Below are 24,576 nucleotides of genomic sequence, written 5' to 3'. Positions count from 1 at the left end.
CTAACTAGCTCCACCTGTCCCTGCTCTGCTCGGCTCTAATTACTCTGCCAGCTGCGCTGCATTACCCACTAACCTCTCCCAGTATTTAAGGCCCTGTCTTTCAGCTCTCCGGTGTCAGATCGTCTGCAAAGCTCACACCCGGAACCTGTTTGCTCGCGCTTCTGGCTCACCCTGGTTTTGTGACCCCGGACCTGCCTGTTTTTTGGATACTCTTCTGCCTCAGGAGATCCAGACCTGCTTCTGCCATTACGACTCCTGACTACTCTTCAATCCCGGTAACTCTGACCAGCCTTCTGCCTTGCTACTACGTATTTTGGATTTCCCTTGAACTGTACTGCTGCCTGGTTTCATTCCGCCCTGTTGTGTCTGTGTCTCCCCCCCCAGGACTTCTGGACCACCCACCACCGGCTTCATAGGACGCATCGCTGCCACTGGGGGGCACAGACCCAGCGCATTGGACGGGATCCCTGTTACCCCTGGAGCCTTCATTCACTCCCCTACTTCCCTTTTTCCCTTAAGTTTAATAAACTTTCTGGTGTGACGCAATTGTGGTCCTCTGGTCGTCTGTCTGAATCGTGACAGTACGATCTGACCATTATGGACTCAGCGCACACTTTCCCCGACATGGAAACCGATGAGCATGAGCAGCAGTTCCAGCAGCAGCAACAACAACTCGCCATGATCATTCAACTCCTCACCAACCTTACCCCAGCCAGTCTGCCCACCAGCCCAGCCCCCGAGTTACCTGCCCCGGTCATTGCAGCCGCTGCTCCGGAACCCAAGATTGGAAACCCCGAGCGGTTCAACGGCGATTCAACCCAGGTCCGGCCATTCCTGACTAGCTGCCGACTTCAGTTCTCCTTGCAGCCAAGGACCTTCGCCACGGAGGGGGCTAAAGTTGGGTATGCCATCACTCACCTGACGGGCCGAGCTCGACTCTGGGAACAGCAGAGTTCGAACGTCAAACCCCCGCATGTGCAACCTTCGACCTGTTTGCTGAGGAGATGCTGAAGGTGTTTGACCTGGATTCACCCACCGCAGAGGCGTCTCGTGAACTGTTCAGTATTCGACAAGGCAGACGTACAGTCGCAGACCATTCCATCGACTTCCGAACCCTGGCTAGACGAAGTTCTTGGAACACACAATCGTTGGTGGACGCGTTCTTCCATAGTTTGGCTGACTATATCAAGGACGAGTTGGTCTCCCATGAACTGCCTTCCACTCTTGATGAAGCCATCGCACTGACTGTCAGGATCGACAGAAGGATACAGACCCGTCGTCGTGAGAGGGGGCGCCAAGGTCCACCTACTACCGGCATTCGGAGAGATCCGACTGGGCTCCTGTCATCTACTGCCACTCACCCAGGTCAGCTTGATCAGTCTGAGCCTATGGAGATTGGGCGAGCCTCCCTCACTCCTGCAGAGCGCCAGCGCCGCTTCACCTCAAACCTCTGCCTCTATTGTGGAGGTGATGGACATCGTGTGGTAACCTGCCCTTTAAAGGGCCGAAGCTCACCGGGCGTAGGGGGAGTCCGGTTGAGTTCAATGACCATCCAGTCCTCCGACCGCAAACCCCTGCTGCAAGTTCACCTCCGCCTCTCTGACTCAACTCACACCCTGGCTGCTCTGGTGGATTCTGGCGCCGAAGCCAACATAATGGACATCAAGCTGGCACGCCAACTGGGACTGGAGAACCTCCGTTTGACACCTCCTATTCCTGCCCGGGCACTGGACGGACACTTACTCGGATCGGTCACTCATGTCACGGCCCCGGTCTCGATGGGTCTGTCCGGAAACCATCAAGAAACTATCCAGTTTCACCTGCTCCCCTCTCCAGGCCAACCCCTCATCCTGGGTTACCCATGGCTCCGCCGGCACAACCCTCAGCTCGACTGGGTGACCGGGGTGATCAGGGAGTGGGGAGAGGACTGCCACCGAACCTGCCTGCTTGCTGCCGCACTACCCCCTCGGCCAGTACCTACTAACTCCGCTCCTGACCTCTCCAATGTCCCAGAATGCTACCATGGTCTCAGAGAGGTGTTTAACAAAGCAAGAGCCACATCTCTGCCCCCCTCACCGACCGTACGACTGTGCCATCGACCTCCTCCCTGGAACAGCTCCTCCAAGGGGTCGTCTTTATTCGTTGTCTGCTCCTGAAAGAAAGTCCATGGAGGACTACATCAATGGCTCTCTGTCCGCAGGATTAATCCGTTCATCTTCATCTCCTGCTGGTGCTGGCTTCTTCTTTGTGGGGAAGAAGGACGGATCTCTTCGCCCCTGCATCGACTACAGGGGACTCAACGACATCACAGTGAAAACCGTTACCCTCTGCCTCTGCTCACCTCTGCTTTTGAGTTGCTCCAGGGAGCCACTGTTTTTACCAAGTTGGATCTCAGAAACGCTTACCACCTAGTGCGGATCCGGGAGGGAGATGAATGGAAAACCGCATTCAATACACCAACAGGCCACTACGAGTATCTGGTTATGCCTTTTGGCCTCACCAATGCTCCTGCTGTGTTCCAGGCTCTAGTGAATGATGTACTGCGGGACATGTTAAACAAGTTTGTCTTCGTTTACCTGGATGACATCTTAATTTACTCCAGAAACCTGTCTGAACACACCCGCCATGTCCAGCAAGTCCTTCATCGTCTTCTGGAGAATTCCCTCTACGCCAAGGCAGAGAAATGTGAGTTTCACGTCAAGACAGTGGCCTTCCTGGGGTACATAGTGGCAGAGGGAAGTATCCAAATGGATCCTGCCAAAGTATCAGCAGTCACTTCATGGCCAGTTCCGGAGAACAGAAAGAAGCTGCAACAGTTTCTGGGGTTTGCTAACTTCTATAGGAAGTTTATCCGGAACTACAGTACCGTTGCTGCCCCTCTCACTGCTCTAACCAGCACCAAGCAACCCTTCACCTGGACCCCAGCAGCCGACAAAGCCTTCAGTACCCTCAAGGTGAGGTTCACCTCCGCTCCCATCCTCCAGATGCCTGATGTGGACCGGCAATTCATTGTGGAGGTGGACGCCTCGGATGTGGGAGTTGGTGCTGTGATTTCTCAGTGGGCTGCGGAGGATAGGAAGCTCCATCCCTGTGCCTTTTTCTCACGTCGGTTGTCCCCCTCTGAGTGCAATTACGACATAGGGAACCGTGAGCTGCTGGCTGTGAAGCTTGCCTTGGAGGAGTGGCGTCACTGGCTGGAGGGGTCCACCATTCCATTTCTCGTTTGGACCGATCATAAGAACTTGGAGTACATCCGCACGGCCAAACGGTTGAACCCCAGGCAGTCCCGCTGGGCCCTGTTCTTCACCAGGTTTAATTTCACTCTGTCATACCGGCCTGGATCACGCAACACCAAGCCAGACGCCCTCTCCCGTCAATTCCAGAAGGATGACACCCCCTCCAAGGACCCTGTGTCGATTCTGCCAAGTCCCTGCATCGTTGCAGCTCTGACCTGGGCTGTTGAGGAACAGGTGCTGGAGGCTCTCCGTAACCAGCCAGGTCCCAGCACTTGCCCAGCTGACCGCCTTTTTGTCCCCGAAGACCTGAGGTCCCAGGTCATTCAGTGGGGACATGACTCCCGCCTAGCTTGTCACCCTGGCTCCACCCGCACTTACAACCTGCTCGCCCAGAGGTTCTGGTGGCCCTCTCTGAGGAAGGATGTACGGGAATTCGTCCAAGCCTGCCCCATCTGCAACCAACACAAGTCGTCCTGCCAGCCCCCAGCCGGATTGCTGCAGCCCCTGCCTGTGCCCAGACGTCCCTGGTCTCACATCGCCCCTTGACTTTGTCACGGGGCTGCCCCCTTCAAGTGGCATGACCGTCATTCTCACCATCGTTGACCGTTTCAGCAAGATGGCACACTTCATTCCCCTCCCCAAGCTCCCAACCGCCAAGGAGACCGCCCAGGTGGTCCTGGAACACGTCTTCCGGATCCACGGACTGCCAAGGGATGTTGTTTCTGACCGTGGTCCACAATTCTCCTCCGCTTTTTGGAAGGAGTTCTGTCACCTGCTGGGAGCCACAGTCAGTCTGACTTCCGGATTCCATCCCCAATCCAATGGGCAGTCAGAGCGGGCTAATCAGGAGCTCGAGAAGGCACTGCGATGCATGACTTCACGCAACCCCCACTCCTGGTCGCAGCAATTGACATGGGTGGAGTACGCACACAATTCTCTGACCTGCTCTGCCATCGGTATGTCCCCTTTCCAATGTGTTTATGGATACCAGCCTCCTCTATTTGCCAGCCAGGAGGAGGAGGTTACTTGCCCATCTGCACTTGCTTTTGCCCGTCGATGTCGCCGCACCTGGTCACAAGCCCGAGCCACACTCCTCAGGTCCGTTGCCAGCTACACTACCGGGGCCAACCGTCGGAGAATTCCTGCTCCCACCTACCATGTTGGTCAAAGGGTGTGGTTGTCATCGAAGAACCTGCCACTCAGGGTGGAGTCGCAGAAGCTGGCACCTCGGTTCATTGGCCCATTCCCTATCATAAGAGTGATTAGCCCAACTGCTGTCCGGCTCCAACTGCCTAATTCCCTGAGGGTGCACCCCACTTTCCATGTGTCTAAGATTAAGCCCATCCATGAGAGTCCGCTGGTCCCTGCTGCGCCTGGTCCTCCTCCTCCACGGCTCGTCGATGGTGGTCTGGTTTACACCGTCCGCCGCCTGCTTCGGTCCAGACGGAGGGGTAGGGGTCTCCAGTACCTCATTGACTGGGAGGGCTATGGACCTGAGGAAAGGACCTGGGTGCCAGCTAGTCGGATTGTGGATAGGACTCTCATCACCGCTTTCCACCAACGGCATCCTGATCAACCTGCAATCCGTAGGGGCCGCCCCAGAGGGGTCCCTAACCGTCCGGCCCGCTCGGCTTCCTGTCCTGTGCCTGATCCTGTCTCGGGACCTGTCCCATCTCCCCGACCACGGCCCTCCGGCTTCCTCCGAGGATGAGGACGTTCACTCGGACCGTTCGGAGGAGTTCTAGCCCTCCTCCGGCTCCCCTCCTCCCGCCCGGCGTGGTGTTGCTCTTGGGACTTCTGGGGCCGTCCCTTGGGGGGGTTCTGTCATGAGCCCTCTCACTCCACCGGGTTACCACCTTAATTTGTTTCCACTATCTTCCACTCTGCTCACCTCCCTCTCTCTACTCAGCCTAACTAGCTCCACCTGTCCCTGCTCTGCTCGGCTCTAATTACTCTGCCAGCTGCGCTGCATTACCCACTAACCTCTCCCAGTATTTAAGGCCCTGTCTTTCAGCTCTCCGGTGTCAGATCGTCTGCAAAGCTCACACCCGGAACCTGTTTGCTCGCGCTTCTGGCTCACCCTGGTTTTGTGACCCCCGGACCTGCCTGTTTTTTGGATACTCTTCTGCCTCAGGAGATCCAGACCTGCTTCTGCCATTACGACTCCTGACTACTCTTCAATCCCGGTAACTCTGACCAGCCTTCTGCCTTGCTACTACGTATTTTGGATTTCCCTTGAACTGTACTGCTGCCTGGTTTCATTCCGCCCTGTTGTGTCTGTGTCTCCCCCCCAGGACTTCTGGACCACCCACCACCGGCTTCATAGGACGCATCGCTGCCACTGGGGGGCACAGACCCAGCGCATTGGACGGGATCCCTGTTACCCCTGGAGCCTTCATTCACTCCCTACTTCCCTTTTCCCTTAAGTTTAATAAACTTTCTGGTGTGACGCAATTGTGGTCCTCTGGTCGTCTGTCTGAATCGTGACAATAGGTCCTTTTGGTTTGTATTGTGCACCACAGCCGACCTCAACACTATTGAGATGGTTTGGGATGAGTCGGACCGCAGAGTGAAGGAAAAGCAGCCAACGAGTGCTCAGCATATGTGGGAACTCCTTCAAGACTGTTGGAAAAGCATTCCAGGTGAAGCTGGTTGAGAGAATGCCAAGAGTGTACAAAGCTGTCATCAAGGCAAAGGGTGGCTATTTTGAAGAATCAAAAATCAAAAATATATTTTGATTTGTTTAACGCTTTTTTTGGTTACTACATGATTCCATATGTGTTATTTCATAGTTTTGATGTCTTCACTATTATTCTACAATGTAGAAAATAGTAAAAATAAAGAAAAACCCTTGAATGAGTAGGTGTGTCCAAACTTTTGACTGGTACTGTATACTGGTAGTGTACGTCCTTTTGGTTTGTATTGTGCACTGCAGCCGTCAGAGTATCTGTAGATCTTGTTGAGCTTCCAATTTCTTTGTTTTTTCAGGTGATCAATAGCTGCAGTTTGAAATGCATTGACTGCATTGTAGTCATGCTTGAGGCCATCTGATATCATTATAGAACTTCTGTAATGGTCTTCGGGGCATTTCCCACATTTGTAGTACATTACCAAGGGGTGCACTCTCTTGGGTCCAGTAAGCCCCCTGTGCCACTAGCTGGTACCTGCAAGTGTAGTTCTCGGCAAAGTCCAGGATGCCCAATGCTGTGTGTCCTGGGAGGTTGGCTTTCACTTTTGCAATTTTGGTTGTCCTGCCAGTCCTTGATAAACAAGTGTTCTGAAAAAGTTTGAGCCTCTTGTTTAAGTTAATCAATAAGCACCTTAATAGATCCCCACTTACAGATGAGTGATTGTTTTTATTATGGCGTACTCTTGTTTCCCATTTGTTACTTTTTGGCTGACATTCTCCCATCTTTTCCACTCTATATTAGTGTCCTTTTTTTTGAGGAGGGGGCAATAAATGGATCTAGTCTATGGACTCCACAATCCTTGCACTGCCTTTTGATACAATTAGGATGGTGGAAATAATTCCCTGTAGTTTTCACACACATAGTGACACTGCTTAATGCATACACACCTTTTATGGTTGGTGAATTTTTGCTCACCAGGTGGCCATTCACTGCCTGTAATTTCAGTTTGATATTTTCGCAGTATTCGCAGAGGCAACCCAGAAGTTTTGCACTTCTCTGTGGCTTAATGAGCTCTTGGTCTTAATCTGTAAAACATAGCAGCTCCTATTGAGATACCAGGGTTGGCTTTGAGAAATCCTTAGTGCAGCCGAGCAATGGAGCGGTCAAGAAAGCTGGCTGCCTTCCAAGTCTTCTTGCTCACCTTTTTTCTTATCTGGCACTTTGTTAGGAGAAACTGCTTCATAGAGTTTTTCCACTGCTGAGACTGTACACTTAGGTCATCTATGTCGACCTGGGCTTTTTGTTGTTGTTGCTTGCCTTAAGAGTTTTCTACTGACCCCAAACTGCCTCTGTAGTTTATATTTCTTTATCATATTCAGTGAACAAGCCAAAGCCTTCCTAGTTGCACATTGTCTGGACTTTGATAGGCCTTTTGGCTACTGCTTCAATAAATGCCACTTCCAACTTCCCCTCTGTTGTGGTTCCGATGTTCTTCTGATGGAAAAATGTCTGCCTTCCTCGGTGAGGCCTTGTCAATGAGGTCCATGGTAGTAGTGACATACTGTGCTGCCTGTTTTGGCATATAGGCTTTAGCCCTTTGAAGGCTGTACCTTCTGGCAGATGGACCCCGTACATCTTGCCCAGCTGTCTGCAAGGCTGTTTTAGAATGTTCAGGTTGCTTTCTTTGTTCTTCTAATTTATCCTCTAGTTCCTTGAGACTAATTCTCTCTGCCAACAATATCTCTTGTTGTGCCTTCACCTGCATTGCCTGTTCATTCCGCTTAGCCTTTTATTTTGTTCTGACCATATTTTTCCCATCTTTTTGCTTTTTCTCTTTCATGCTCCTCTTTTGACCTAGTTGCTCTCTGTTCACATTTTTTTCAAGTTGTCTTTTTCTGCAATTCTGTTCTTGTCAGTGTTTTCTTAACACATTTATGGTTGCTCTGAGCTTCCTCTCTTCTCGTTGCTCTCATCTTCCGCATTCTCTGGGAAGCACTGGAATTATATTAAATGTTTTCCGCTGCTGTTCTCCCTCTCTTTGCTTGAAATGTTCCTATTTTTTAGGATGCTATCAGCAAGGGACATCTCATGTCTATATGTTTTGTTGTAGTTTCATCCTTTTGTTTAATATTTCCTAATTTATTCTTCATGCTTGTTCTCCAACTTGGCTTTGTTGTTCCACTTTTTATTTTCGGAGAAGATGCGACTCGTTCATCTACCTTATTGCATCTTATGCGTAGCATGTATGGCAGCTTTTTTTGGGGGCCATTATGCAACTTTGAACCTGTAGAATTCCGAATAAAATTTGATTGTAAATACGACACACAACATTCCAGCAAATGCATTAAAAACTGTATTTTAAAACTGTCTAACAATGTATTCTAGCAGGCTATGTAAAATAATAATAATAATATCATATAGATTAATCATAAAAAAGGGTGACAAGTAGCCCCATGGAAAACTGCAGATTTAGAAAATTATCAAATTTTTCAGGTTTTCACTCTCAAAATCAGTTTTTATAGAAAAACTACAAAATGTGACGTTCTATATCCACAACAATTCTTAAACCACATCAGTAGACAACTTTTGAGTAATTCAACTGTGCACCTCAGCAAAAACTGCTGTAGTTCCCCTTTAATTCAACTGTGCACCAATTGACCGTTGTGTGTGTGGCTAGAGTGTTTCTGTAGGCTACTAGACGTGATGGGAGAGTTTGCAAAACATACGAACACCCACCCGATTGATACAAACCATCATTACATTTTAGTCATTTAGCAGACACTCTTATCCAGAGCGACTTACAGGAGCAATTAAGGTTAAGTGCCTTGCTTAAGGGCACATCGACAGATTTTTCACCTAGTCGGCTCGGGGATTAGAACCAGCAACCTTTCGGTTACTGGCACAACGCTCTTACCCACTACGCAACCTATCATTCTGACAGGTATGCTTTCTTTGCAGTCAACATTTAATTGGGAAAGTTTTTGGGGAAAGCCTTTAAAAAAATGAATGTTGCGCATGATGATGGCTCTACATAACACAGACAGACTCACTATCCCACCACAAGTCAGCTAGCGGTCCATTGCCCATCACTTTCATTCATGAACTTGACACTTTCTCTGCTCAATGTAACAAATCTGCTATAAATCAAACATGCAACCAGGCTACAGCTGTCATTGTACTTTTACCTTATAGGAATCCTCAGGAGTAGACCTAGGCTATTTATCTTGACCTCTGTAACAACAGACACAAAAATGTTCCGTCAATCCCCGAGATCAACATGAATTCCCGCGCTTTGAATGCTGTTCAGTCGCGTGCGTATCACACGAGCTCTTTTATCACTTGACTGTCATTCAGAAAATCCTGTCCTAAATCTGCTGATGTAGCGCGATAATGTCCCCTCATAACTTAACAGCTAGACATAAGATGCGCATCAAACAACTATTATGGATAATTATTGAAGAACCCTGTTAATTACAGTATGGATCTTTGTGTAATTAATCATGTTAAAGTTATTATTTCTGTTAGAAGCATTGGATTTTGCAATCACATAAATTATTATTAATGACTTTGTAATAGCTCCAAACAGTTGCCCATATAATGTATGAACAAATTTGGAATGCATTTGATTGTTAGCCTACTATTTTGCCGCATGATCTGATGAGGCCAATGCATGAAGTATGAAAAATGTATGCACTCACTAACTGTAAGTCGCTCTGGATAAGAGCATCTGCTAAATGACAAAAAAATAAATTATACAAAAATAACACTTATCTCCCTCTCTGTAGGATTCCACTATAGGGATTCTCTCATTTTTTACTATGAGTATCAAGCTCAAGAGTATTTATTTTTCTACACCTAAAGAATGGAACACTGGCCTACATATTCTATTTGTCTCTCTCTCATTCTCTCTCTCACTCACTCCTGAGTGCCTCTCTTTCAACTCAAAGCGCAGCTCTGCTTCAAGGAGAATTTGCCATTTATTAAAAAAGCACTGTATAGTGTTTTATAGCATCCTCTTTCGCTTCTCCTCTTTTCCACTCTCCACATCTTACTCAGGCCTAGCCGGTTCCTCTGTCCCTGGGGGCGATCGCACGGAGAGCGCATGCAAGGATGGATGGGTAATGGGTGCTGGAGGTTGGGCGGTTTGGAGGGGGGTGCAGGAGTAATTTCTAGACCATCGCAATTCCTTGGTGTGTGTGTAGTCCATCGGAATTGTGCACACACATAGTGTACATGCATGCACGCGTACACACACACACACACACACACACACACACTTACACTTGCATCCCCATGTTACACCCACGTAGCATTTTAGTTTGTAATCATCATAGTTTGTTCCCAAGGTTGTGTGTATTTCATACAGATCAGAAACCCATACAGTATTTGCCATAGGTCCTGTAGAGTTTCTACTGGAGTGGGTCAGCTGGTCTGTGATTGGCCGAGGAGGGCTTTGCCAGGGAGGAAAAGTTGGCCCTAACCGCAGGCTCAGAGTCTGTGTGATTAGAGGGGAGTCAGTCACTAAAAAGGATTTCACCCAAAGCCTCTTGCGGAGAGGTGGGAGGGACAGAGTGATGAGGAGAGGTGGGAGGAACAGAGTGATGAGGAGAGGTGGGAGGGACAGAGTGATGAGGAGAGGTGGGAGGAACAGAGTGATGAGGAGAGGTGGGAGGAACAGAGTGATGAGGAGAGGTGGGAGGAACAGAGTGATGAGGAGAGGTGGGAGGAACAGAGTGATGAGGAGAGGTGGGAGGGACAGAGTGATGAGCAGAGGTGGGAGGTGGGAGAACAGAGTGATGAGGAGAGGTGGGAGGAACAGAGTGATGAGGAGAGGTGGGAGGGACAGAGTGATGAGGAGAGGTGGGAGGGACAGAGTGATGAGGAGAGGTGGGAGGGACAGAGTGATGAGGAGAGGTGGGAGGGACAGAGTGATGAGGAGAGGTGGGAGGAACAGAGTGATGAGGAGAGGTGGGAGGAACAGAGTGATGAGGAGAGGTGGGAGGAACAGAGTGATGAGGAGAGGTGGGAGGAACAGAGTGATGAGGAGAGGTGGGAGGAACAGAGTGATGAGGAGAGGTGGGAGGAACAGAGTGATGAGGAGAGGTGGGAGGGACAGAGTGATGAGGATATGGGATGACACAGGGTCCAGATTAACCCTAATCCCAGGACTGGTGTTCCATGCGGGGTTTAGGGGAGGAAACCAGCCTGCAGGAAGGTAGCGTGGGCCAGATGCCGGGGGGGAGGGGGATTTGCTAGGGAAGAGAGAAAGAGAGAGGGGGGAGGGAAAGAGAGAGAATCAGTCCGGAAGGACATGAGGTGTGTGTGTGTGTGTGTGTGTGTGTGTGTGTGGGCAGCAGGGTGAGGTGTGGTGACAGTGACACATTGCTCTGGTGTCTGTGGGATTATGCACACAGCGTAATCTGCCCTGTGTATGTAGGGCAAGAGTGGCTTAGCCGGGCCACTGTTAGCACGGGTCGACCAGGTTCAAGTTTGGGGAAGGGCACTGGGCTCTCCCCCTCTCTATAGATATGGGCTGGCCCATAGTAACCCGCTATGCCCCGTTGCCATTGTTATAGGTTTTGCTGCATTAGGCCCAGTCCTTCAATAACCCATGTAGAACAAGCTGCATTAGTCCCAGTCCTTCAATAACCCATGTAGAACAAGCGGCATTAGGCCCAGTCCTTCAATAACCCATGTAGAACAAGCTGCATTAGTCCCAGTCCTTCAATAACCCATGTAGAACAAGCGGCATTAGGCCCAGTCCTTCAATAACCCATGTAGAACAAGCTGCATTAGGCCCAGTCCTTCAATAACCCATGTAGAACAAGCTGCATTAGGCCCAGTCCTTCAATAACCCATGTAGAACAAGCGGCATTAGGCCCAGTCCTTCAATAACCCATGTAGAACAAGCTGCATTAGTCCCAGTCCTTCAATAACCCATGTAGAACAAGCTGCATTAGGCCCAGTCCTTCAATAACCCATGTAGAACAAGCTGCATTATAAACTGAATGGTTCGAGCCCTGAATGCTGATTGCCTGACAGCCGTGGTATATCAGACCATATACCACGGGTATGATAAAACATGTATTTTTACTGCTCTAATTATGTTGGTAACCAGTTTATAATAGCAATAAGGCACCTTGGGGGTTTGTGGTATATGGCCAATATACCACGACTAAGGGCTGTATCCAGGCACTCTACGTTGCGTCGTGCATAAGAACAGCCCTTTGCCGTGGTATATTGACCATATACCACATCCCCTCAGGCCTTATTGCTTAATTAGGCCCTTCAATAAACCATGTAGAACATGCTGCATTAGGCCCAGTCCTTCAATAAACCAAATTATTTCTGGAGGTTAATTTGTGGTAAAAGGGGAAGACTTCCACTACATACATGAAGCACAGAGCACTCTTGCTTGCAATACATTATTATTACCATACACTCTAAGCAGTTGGCTACACCCACTGGATTGTAGGCTGCATGGTAGGGGATAGTGATCTTGATCCTCCATTGTACTTCCCTCCCTCCCTCCCTCCTTCTCTCCCTCCTTCCCTCCCTCCCTCCTTCTCTCCCTCCTTCCCTCCCTCCCTCCTTCTCTCCCTCCTTCTTTCTCTCTCTCTCTCTCTCTCTCTCTCTCTCTCTCTCTCTCTCTCTCTCTCTCTCTCTCTCTCTCTCTCTCTCTCTCTCTCTCTCTCTCTCTCCCTCCTTCTTTCTCTCACTCTCTACTGATTTAAAAGAATGATGTAACAGAAAACAAGATCAGGCGAGATGTCACGCTTACAAGGTGACCTTGTGCCATGATATTTCCTGTACTGTGCTTCTGAATGCACTGACTGCTTGTGACAGAGTGGGAGTAATGACCTAGACATGACCTGGACAGAGCCCAGAATATACACATAACCTGAACTGGAGAAAACCCCAGCTTTGGTAGCCTGGCTGGTAGAAGCGTTGGGTCAGTAACTGAAAGGTTGCTGGATCGAATCCCTGAGCTGACAAGGTAAAAATCTGTCATTCCGCATCTGAGCAAGGCAGTTAACCCACTATTACCCGGGAGATGAAGATGTGGATGTCGATTAAGGCAGCCCTCCGCATCTCTGATTCAGAGGGGTTGGGTTAAATGTGGAAGACACATTTCAGCTGAATGCATTGTTGTAAAACTGACTAGGTATCCTCCTTTCCCTTTATAGACCTTTTATTGGTCATCCGAGGCAATAAATAGGTCAAATTCCCACGTGTAAGGGTAACTGATAATTTTTTTGATTGGATCAAATGTGTGTATTTTGCCAATCAGGTCTTTGTCAAGGCATCCCCGCGGAAATGCTCTGTCAGAGAGTCACATGACATTTTTAACCACAGACATAATCAGCCCCTTTGTCGGCACCAACAATTCCACTTGCCGTCCCACAATTCCACCTGCCGTCCCACAATTCCACCTGCCGTCCCACAATTCCACATGCCGTCCCACAATTCCACATGCCGTCCCACAATTCCACCTGCCGTCCCACAATTCCACTTGCCGTCCCACAATTCCACCTGCCGTCCCACAATTCCACATGCCGTCCCACAATTCCACATGCCGTCCCACAATTCCACATGCCGTCCCACAATTCCACATGCCGTCCCACAATTCCACATGCCGTCCCACAATTCCACATGCCGTCCCACAATTCCACTTGCCGTCCCACAATTCCACTTGCCGTCCCACAATTCCACCTGCCGTCCCACAATTCCACATGCCGTCCCACAATTCCACCTGCCGGTCCCCACAATTCCACCTGCCGTCCCACAATTCCACATGCCGTCCCACAATTCCACATGCCGTCCCACAATTCCACTTGCCGTCCCACAATTCCACCTGCCGTCCCACAATTCCACCTGCCGTCCCACAATTCCACATGCCGTCCCACAATTCCTCTTGCTGTCCCACATTTCCACCTGCCCAACCGTCCCACAATCCCACCTGCCCGGGACAACGATAGCTCATTAGAAACCGTATGCGAGGCGGTGTGATTTGTGATTTTTTTTGTGTGAGACAATTACGCCAAAGCGCCAAACAGTTCACTGCCTTCTTCAAATGTTAATCAAAATCGTTTATGTAGTCAAGGGGCAAAGAGCTGATGGAACGGCAGTAGTGGCTTACTGTATCTGTTTTCTGATACCTAGGGCCCATCCCAAACAGCACCCTATTCCCTTTATAGTGGTGTAAAGCAGGGGTTCCCAAACTCAGTCCTGGGGCCCCCCCTGGGGGGACATTTTGTTTTTTGCCCTAGCACTACACAGCTGATTCAAATAATCAAAACATGATGATGAGTTGGTTATTTGAATCAGCTGTGTAATCCTAGGGCAAAAACCAAAACGTGCACCCAGGTGGGGCACCAGGACCAAGATTGGGAAACCCTGGTGTAAAGTACTTACGTAGTTTTTTATAACTTTTACTTTTTACTCTATACATTTTCCATGGGACCTAAAAGTACTCATTACATTTTGAGTGCTTAGCAGGACAGGAAAATGGTCCAATTCACTCACTTATCAAGAGAACATCCCTGGTCATCCCTACTGCCTCTGATTTGGCGGTTTCACTAAACACAAATGCTTTGTTTCTAAATGATGTCTGAGTGTTGGAGTGTGCCCCTGGCTATCCGTAAATAAATAAAAATAAGAAAATTGTGCCATCTGGTTTGCTTAATATAATCATTTTGAAATGATTTTTACTTTTGATACTTAAGTATATTTTTGCAATTACATTTGCTTTTGATACTTAAGTATATTTTTGCAATTACATTTGCTTTTGATACTTAAGTATATTTTTGCAATTACATTTGCTTTTGATACTTTAGTATATTTTTGCAATTACATTTGCTTTTGATACTTAAGTATATTTCAAACAAATACTTTTAGACTTTTACTCAAGTAGTATTTTACTGGGTGACATTCACTTGAATTTTCTATTAAGGTATCTTTACTTTTACTCAAGTATGACAATTGGGTACTTTTTCCACCACTGGTCAAACGTACAGTGAGGGGAAAAAAGTATTTGATCCCATTTTACATTTACATTTTAGTCATTTAGCAGACGCTCTTATCCAGAGCGACTTACAGTTAGTGAATGCATGTATTTTTTATTTTTCATACTGGCCCCCCGTGGGAAACATCCCACACCCCTGCCAGCCAAACTCTCCCCTACCTTGGACGACGCTGGACCAATTGTGCACCGCCCATGGGTCTCCAGTCGCTGCCGGCTGCGACAGAGCCTGGACTCGAACCAGGATCTCTAGTGGCACCAGCCTTAGACCACTGCGCCACTCGGGAGACCATAGTTCAACACCTAACGAACTAATCAAGTGATTTTAGCCTAATGGGGAGGGGGGGGGGGCAAAAATAGGCATAGTTCAGCAATAATCCGACAGGAAGTTGTGCATCATCTCATTTTGGAATTTTGAGGACATTTTTTTTTTTAAATCTAAACATGCCATTTTTCAGTACGACTTGATCTTACGTTTTTTAAAAGTTTTTTTTTTTAAAGAGAAGTGAAGAGGGGCATCCGTTAAACATTTAATTACATTTGTATGGCCTTAGTGTTGAAATGCAAATCGAGCTTGATGGTGGTTCCATGTACACACAATCGCTTCAGAAGCTGTCGGTGTTTTTCCCATGTTAAATGTGTGCGAAAGTGCACAGGTCTATTGTATACACTATTGTGAAAACGTGTACACCTTGGGAAAACGGTCAGGCAGGATTGGATCACTCTACAGCAACTGATTCAGAGGTTAGTCTATCTATCATTATGGGACAGCCATGGGGTTAGCTAAAATGCAAGTCAAATGTCAGATATTTATGTAGTCGGGTGTAGTACTTCACTCCCCAATCATTTTCTGTTGGGGAAACTGGTGTAAACTCAAATCAAAGCATACCAAACCTATAAAAATGTATAAGCTGCATCAATACAGTGTTTGTAAAGAAATCAAATCAAAATGATGATTTAAAAGGGGTCAATCCCCTTCTCTTCATTTTTTTTTGCTCTATACCCACAATACATTTTTAAATGGCTAGGATGGGATATCACTGTAACAAGACCCTATCTTTTGGACCCTACTTCTTTTTGGAGATTTTCCCCGCTTTCCTCTTGGGCTCGTAGGGTGTCCGTAGGATCACTGCTGATTTTGTACGTTTGCCCACTGACAAAGACATGATCAGTCTATAATTTTAGGGTGTCCGTAGGATCCCCTGCTGATTTTGTACGTTTGCCCACTGACAAAGACATGATCAGTCTATAATTTTAATGGTAGGTTTATTTGAACAGTGAGAGACAGAATAACAACAACAAAATCCAGAAAAATGCATGTCAAAAATGTTATAAATTGATTTGCATTTTAATGAGGGAAATAAGTATTTGACCCCTCTGCAAAACATGACTTAGTACTTGGTGGCAAAACCCTTGTTGGCAATCACAGAGGTCAGACGTTTCTTGTAGTTGGCCACCAGGTTTTCACACATCTCAGGAGGGATTTTGTCCCACTCCTCTTTGCAGATCTTCTCCAAGTCATTAAGGTTTCGAGCCTGACGTTTGGCAACTCGAACCTTCAGCTCCCTCCACAGATTTTCTATGGGATTAAGGTCTGGAGACTGTCTGGGCCACTCCAGGACCTTAATGTGCTTCTTCTTGAGCCACTCCTTTGTTGCCTTGGCCGTGTGTTTTGGGTCATTGTCATGCTGGAATACCCATCCACGACCCATTTTCAATGCCCTGGCTGAGGGAAGGATGTTCTCACCCAAGATTTGACGGTACATGGCCCCGTCCATTGTCCCTTTGATGCGGTGAAGTTGTCCTGTTCCCTTAGCAGAAAAACACCCCCAAAGCATAATGTTTCCACCTCCATGTTTGACGGTGGGGATGGTGTTCTTGGGGTCATAGGCAGCATTCCTCCTCCTCCAAACACGGCGAGTTGAGTTGATGCCAAAGAGCTCGATTTTGGTCTCATCTGACCACAACACTTTCACCCAGTTCTCCTCTGAATCATTCAGATGTTCATTGGCAAACTTCAGACGGGCCTGTATATGTGCTTTCTTGAGCAGGGGGACCTTACGGGCGCACACATACACAATCAATGTCTCAATTGCCTCGAGGCTTAAAAATCATTCTTTAACCTGTCTCCTCCCCTTCATCTACACTGATTTGAAGTGAATTTAACAAGTGACATAAATAAGGGATCATAGCTTTCACCTGGATTCATCTGGTCAGTCTATGTCTTAATGTTTTGTATGTGATTCTCATTCATAAGTAGGCAACATACAGGATGAATAGGCCTGTGCATATGAATACCCACTCAATAGAAAAGTACCAGGTAGAGCTCTCTCATGGCCAGAGACTTAAAAGCAATTATGAGTCAATGTGTGTTCTCTTTGTTTGTGATTTGTAACATCTAGGCGAATGAGTGAATAAGATGGGTGAATAAGGTCTGGTGAATATGATCGGTGAAAAGATGGGTGAATAAGGTCTGGTGATTGCAATATTTCATCTTCCTTGAAAATATTGCACTCCTTGTGGAAAAAGGTCATTTCAAAGGTTATTCCAGCAAAACGTATGGCAAGCTTGTTATTGACAAAGTGTCCTTCACAAAATACAGTCTACAGGGTTGCCTATGACACCTAGGCTTCAGTGAGCAGGGAGGGATACAGGGACCTCACCTTTTAACTTGCCCCATATGCCCTAGTTTTAAAGAGAAACATTCAAACATGCCATATCATCATCCACAAAATGGATATCATGTTATTAAGAGTCTGTTAAGAAATTATTTATTCTAGGCAAGTCCTTTTTGCCGGCGATGCAAAGCACTTTTTTCATACCGTTGGACCAGCACTGGAGCAATACTAGTTTTCATACCGCTGTACCAGCACTGAAGCAATACTAGTTTTCATACCGCTGTACCAGCACTGAAGCAATACTAGTTTTCATACCGCTGTACCAGCACTGAAGCAATACTAGTTTTCATACCGCTGTACCAGCACTGAAGCAATACTAGTTTTCATACCGCTGTACCAGCACTGGAGCAATACTAGGTCTAAACAGTGGAAGAAAGTGCATGGTTATTAAATGAAAATATGGCAGATATGGACCGACATACCGTGCATTCGGAAAGTATTCAGACCCCTTTACTTTTTCCACATTTTGTTACGTTACAGCCTTGGTCTAAAATGGATTAGATTTTAAAAAATCCTCATCAATCTACATTGATCATCCTTGAGATGTTTCTACAACTTGATTGGAGTCCACCTGTGGTAAATTCAATTGATTGGACATGATTTGTAAAGGCACACACCTGTCTATATAAGTTCCCACAGTTGACAGTGCATGTCAGAGCGAAAACCAAGCCATGAGGTTGAAGGAATTGTCTGTAGAGCTCCGAGACAGGATTGTGTCGAGGCAGAGATCTGGGAAGGGTACCAAAACATTTCTGCAGCATTGAAGGTTCCCAAGAACACAGTGGCCTCCATCATTCTTACATGGAAGAAGTTTGGAACCACCAACACTTCCTAGAGCTGGCCGCCCGGCCAAACTGAGCAATTGGGGGAGAAGGGCTTTGGTCAGGGAGGTGACCAAGAACCCGATGGTCACTCTGACAGAGCTCCAGAGTTCCTCTGTGGAGATGGGAGAACCTTCCAGAAGGACAACCATCTCTACAGCACTCCACCAATCAGGTCTTTATGGCCACTCCTCAGTAAAAGGCACATGACAGCCTGCTTAGAGTTTGCCAAAGGGTACCTAAAAGACTCTCAGACCATGAGAAACAAGATTCTCTGGTCTCATGAAAGCAAGATTGAACTCTTTGGCCTGAATACCAAGCGTCACGTCTGAAGGAAACCTGGCACCATCCCTACGGTGAAGCATGGTGTTGGCAGCATCATGCTGTGGGGATGTTTTTCAGCGGCAGGGACTGGGAAACTAGTCAGGATCGAGGGAAAGATGAACGGAGCAAAGTACGGAGAGATCCTTGATGAAAACCTGCTCCAGAGCGCTCAGGACCTCAGACTGGGGTGAAGGTTCCCCTTCCAACAGGACATGACCCTAAGCACACAGCCAAGACAACGCAGGAGTGGCTTCGGGACAAGTCTCTGAATGTCCTTAAGTGGCCCAGCCAGAGCCCGGACTTGAACCCGATCTAAAATCTCTGGAGACCTGAAAATAGCTGTGCAGCGACGCACCCCATCCAACCTGACAGAGCTTGAGAGGATCTGCAGAGAAGAATGGGAGAAACTCCCCAAATACAAGCTTGCCAAGCTTGTAGCGTCATACCCAAGAAGACTCAAGGCTGTAATCGCAGCCAAAGGTGCTTCAACAAAGTACTGAACAAAGGGTCAAGCATTTCGCTACACCCGCAATAACATCTGCTAAAGACGTGTATGTGACCAATAAGATTTGATTTTGATTTGATTTGAATACTTATGTAAATGTGATGTTTCTATTTTTTATATTTTATAAATGTGCAAACATTTCCACAAACCTGTTTTTGCTTTGTCATTATGGGTATTGTGTGTAGATTGATGAGGGATTTTTTGTTTTTAATCAATTGTAGAATAAGGCTGTAACGTAACAAAATGTGGAGAAAGTCAAGGGGTCTGAATACTTTCCGAATGCTCTGTATTTGAATGCTCAACCATTTTCCTTTTGTTTCGAAGATTTCATTCACTAGTCTGTTAACATCTGGAATCCTTATTCACCAAGAATCGTCACTCATGCAATTGTTTGCGCCATTTTGTTTAGGAGATTAATGCAATAATTATCAAGACTAACCCCAAACATAAAACACTTTAATTAATTGATTGGAAATTCCCCCCTGCATTTAAACAGATGCACCGCCCTAACCTGCAGAATGAGCAATGGAGGATGGTGAAAAGCTAATTTGCATGCTGAACGGCATTCTTAATGTGGATATTTATTTAAATGTAATTTTGTTCCCGCACAGACAGCACTGTAGGCTTTTGAGCCAAAGTCATATTAACCCCTACTTAGTTATTATTCAGTGCATGACGTCCCCCACGCAAGTTGAATATTCATGTCAATGGCCATTCGCTGTCGCTTGACTCCTCCCATATTGCAACGCAACAATAGCGTAACGCAGTTTAATGGCGACTGTCCAAGTACAGAAGAAGTCATATTCACTGTTATTCAGGCAAGCACAAATACTGCTCACTTGGCACCTTCTTTTGCTTGTGTCACTCGCTGTTGCAGACATGGCAAACAATGCTGTCTCACCCAACAAAGACTGTGCTCTGAAAGGAAGGGAGGACAAAATGCTTGTGGCAGGTAAATGAAATCACATCACGTCTCTTGTCAAACTCCCTCGTGCCACACCAGACATTGTTTATTTACAAGTCCTCCGGGCACAGCAAAGTCATAGTTTAACATTGTGTCCATGATTATCATGTAATGTTTATAAGTGGTTATTATAAACTGGGTGGTAACTATTTTATCACCCTATCGCGCACATAGTTTGCCTTCAGATATCATTTGAAAGTTTTCATTTGGTCTCTGTGTCATAATGGACCAAATAATTGTTTGACAAAGTAGCCTATACAAACTTCCCCCTCCACTGTGGTGTAATTAGTGGCTGTTCAGTTTAGATCAGTTGAGTGAGTTTAATGCTTATGAGAGTATGTGCTTTCGATGGTGTCTAACTTTATGTAACTGTTCTTGTAATGAGCGTAATAAACAAGTTCATAAGTCCAAACGCAGAATTCTGCACACAATGTGACATACAGTATCAGATTGTTAGCATTGATTATGCAATGCATCATCCATCCTGAGGTAGCCTACCACTCTCCTATTGACATGAGTTGTGATTTGGTTTTCTCTCATAATGTAACACTCTGACTCAGTGAAGAAGTTGGGCACCTATTAACACTGTTGGATAACTCTAACACTGTTGGATAAATGCTCAATAAGAAGAAACAGAGAGGACGATTTTGCGGTCCGGTCAACCACAGCCTCACCCCCTCTCCCAGTGCCTGGGAGCGCCACACCCACAGCATTCTGGGTAGCTCTGCAGCCCACTGCCCATCTGTGCATTATGCGCATGAGAAGCTCCGCCCTGTCGTAAATTCCCGGGCCGTCTGTCGGAGCAGCTCGAAGGCACCGCATGCCGGAATCTGTTCCTCCCCATGTCACCGTGGGAGGGTTGTTTTGGGAGGGGGACTGAGAGGAGGAGGCCTGTCCAACATGGTCCTAAACGTGTTCTCGGACAGGGCCTGTACTCACAAAGTGTCTCAGAGTAGGAGTGCTGATCTGGGATCAGGTCCCCCTGTCTATGTAATGCTATTCATTATGATCTAAAAGGCAAAGCTGATCCTAGTTCAGCACTACTACCCTGAGATGCTTTTTGAATACGAGCCCAGGGGTTGTAGCTCCGCAGTAGAGTGTGTGATTCGCATGGACTTTATGAGGTCCATAATTGATGGTTCAATCCCCAGTATATATCCTAATTATGGTCTTGTTGCCTGTAGGCGCTAACCATAAACACCCAGCATAAGGTTGGACAAAGTGTTGTTACTATCCTGGGTCAGACTTTAACCTGGGGCCTTTATGGAAGGATGTGCATATAGGCTATAGCCTAGTGGTCTGAAAGGAACTTGTCATGTAATATCTCTGATGTGTTGACCAACATTTGGCCTGTCAATGCAGGGACGAGTCATGTTTGCTGCAGTCTCTTCTCAGTGACTCAGGTGCTTTGCCATCCAAGTTCTGACCAGGCAACCTGGGCTCAGGGGTAGACGTAACATAGTAAATATCAATCCAGGACACTACAATTTGTGTGAAATGTTACGTTTTGGCTGGTATGTAATAATTTGTGAATGTCCATCATCCATTTCGTATGACATATTGCGAATTACAATTCGTACGATATGTTACAAATTGTAATTCGTACAATATGTTAGGAATTGCAATTTGTACAATATGTTAAGAATTTGCTAAATGTATGATATGTTGCGAATTTCAACGTTAGCTAGGTGGCTAGGTGGACAAGGCTAACGTTAGCTAGGCTAGTGGTTAGGGTTAGGTTAAAGGGGAAGGGTTAACATGCTAAGTAGTTGCAAAGTAGCTAAAAAGTAGTCAATAGTTGAAAAGTTGCTAATTAGCTAAAATGAAAAAAGTTTTCCATGATGATATTCGAACAGACAACCTTTGGGTTGCTAGACGTTCACGTTATATGCCCACTCATCCACCCGACCAACCACCTTACTTTAGTTTTTGCCTTAAGAAACCTTCTGTCTTATGTAACCATACCAAATGTAACATACAGTATCATACTAATTTGAGTGTCCCGGATTTAAGTTGACTATGTTACGTCTAGTCGTTGAGACCAGGCTGGATCAGGGCCCCTATCCACAAAGCCTCTCAGAGCAGGAGTGCTGATCTAGGATCAGGTCTCCCATGTCCATATAATCTTATTCATTTTGATCTAAAAGTCAAAGCTGATCCTTGATCAGCACTCCTACTCTGAGACAATTATGTGAGTACGGGCCCAGGCCCAAGCCTGCTTAGCTTCAGATGTCAGACAGCAGAGGGATGCAGAAGGGAATGGCTGCGGACTGGCTTTTATTTGGTTTGATATGACATCTTAATCATACACTAACTGACAGGGCAGGATACTGTAGAAAAGGAGACATGATCACAACTGTAAAAAGTCATGTTTTATTTTAGCATATGCTCCTTAATACTGTTTGCTCTTTGGTTTTCCCTGTAGCTCAGTGTATTGGTCCTATCAGTAGACTATGGTCAATGATGTAGTCTTTCCTTGTACCTCCTTCCCATTCCACAATGAGGTGAGGAATTCCTCAGATTCCACACTGTAGCAGCTCCATCTTGCTGACTGTAGCAGTCAAGAGGAATCGGGTGATGAGGGCGGGAATCCTCTCCATAGCAACCGGAAATGGTTGCTAGGATACACGTTGTATGGGAAGCATGGTGGATGAATGGTATGTGTTCTCCTCTTCTCCCTTGCTGAATAAACCTTAGCACTTGAACTTGCGACCCCAGTTTCCCCACGTCTTAACTCTGTCCTGCCATTGCTGAGCTAGCGAAAGCCAGTCGCTATTAGCGTTTCGCTACCAACTATTTTAAATATGCTGACAGTGTAGATATAATGATATCCAAATCAAATCAAATGTATTTATATAGCCCCTTTTACATCAGCAGATGTCACAAAGTGCTTATACAGAAACCCAGCCTAAAACCCCAAACAGCAAGCAATGCAGATGTAGAAGCACAGTGGCTAGGAAAAAAAACCTAGAAAGGCAGGAACATAGGAAGAAACTTAGAGAGGAACCAGGCTCTGAGAGGTTGCCAGTCCTCGTCTGACTGTGCCGGGTGGAATTATAAGAGTACATGGACATTAAGGCCAGATGGTTCTTCAAGATGTTCAAGCGTTATGAATATATTTTGGGTTAGTTATAAATATATTTGCCACTGTCCTACCTAGCTAGCTAGGAAACGTTAGCTAGCTAGCTAGAATTAGGTAAAACCTCAAATGTATTTTTGAATATAGAAATTCTGCTAGCACGAGATAATCTTTGGGATGATGTACAGTGGGGAGAACAAGTATTTGATACACTGCCGATTTTGCAGGTTTTCCTACTTACAAAGCATGTAGAGGTCTGTAATTTTTATCATAGGTACACTTCAACTGTGAGAGACGGAATCTAAAATCCAGAAAATCACATTGTATGATTTTTAAGTAATTAATTTGCATTTTATTGCATGACATAAATATTTGATACATCAGAAAAGCAGAACTTAATATTTGGTACAGAAAACTTTGTTTGCAATTACAGAGATCATAAGTTTCCTGTAGGTCTTGATCAGGTTTGCACACACTGCAGCAGGGATTTTGGCCCACTCCTCCATACAGACCTTCTCCAGATCCTTCAGGTTTCGGGGCTGTCGCTGGGCAATACGGACTTTCAGCTCCCTCCAAAGATTTTCTATTGGGTTCAGGTCTGGAGACTGGCTAGGCCACTCCAGGACCTTGAGATGCTTCTTACGGAGCCACTCCTTAGTTGCCCTGGCTGTGTGTTTCGGGTCGTTGTCATGCTGGAAGACCCAGCCACTACCCATCTTCAATGCTCTTACTGAGGGAAGGAGGTTGTTGGCCAAGATCTCGCAATACATGGCCTCATCTATCCTCCCCTCAATACGGTGCAGTCGTTCTGTCCCCTTTGCAGAAAAGCATCCCCAAAGAATGATGTTTCCACTTCCATGCTTCACGGTTGGGATGGTGTTCTTGGGGTTGTACTCATCCTTCTTCTTCCTCCAAACACGGCGAGTGGAGTTTAGACCAAAAAGCTATATTTTTGTCTCATCAGACCACATGACCTTCGCCCAATTCTTCCTCTGGATCATCCAGATGGTCATTGGCAAACTTCAGACGGGCCTGGACATGCGCTGGCTTGAGCAGGGGGACCTTGCGTGCGCTGCAGGATTTTACTAATGGTTTTCTATGAGTCTGTGGTCCCAGCTCTCTTCAGGTCATTGACCAGGTCCTGCCGTGTAGTTCTGGGCTGATCCCTCACCTTCCTCATGATCATTGATGCCCCACGAGGTGAGATCTTGCATGGAGCCCCAGACCGAGGGTGATTGACCGTCATCTTAAACTTCTTCAATTTTCTAATAATTGCGCCAACAGTTGTTGCCTTCTCACCAAGCTGCTTGCCTATTG

At 46.7% G+C, this 24,576-nt stretch overlaps 1 pseudogene; it reads left to right on the top strand.

Moving 5' to 3' along the window:
* The first annotated feature begins 20,795 nt into the window (after positions 1–20,795).
* Positions 20,796–24,576, top strand: part of LOC121539704 — a 44,122-nt pseudogene continuing 40,341 nt past the window's right edge.

Source organism: Coregonus clupeaformis, unplaced genomic scaffold, assembly GCF_020615455.1.
Source record: "Coregonus clupeaformis isolate EN_2021a unplaced genomic scaffold, ASM2061545v1 scaf0007, whole genome shotgun sequence".
Classification (NCBI taxonomy): domain Eukaryota; kingdom Metazoa; phylum Chordata; class Actinopteri; order Salmoniformes; family Salmonidae; genus Coregonus; species Coregonus clupeaformis.
The sequence above is the reverse complement of the archived record's forward strand: the minus strand, read 5'-3'. Positions and strand labels throughout refer to the sequence as shown.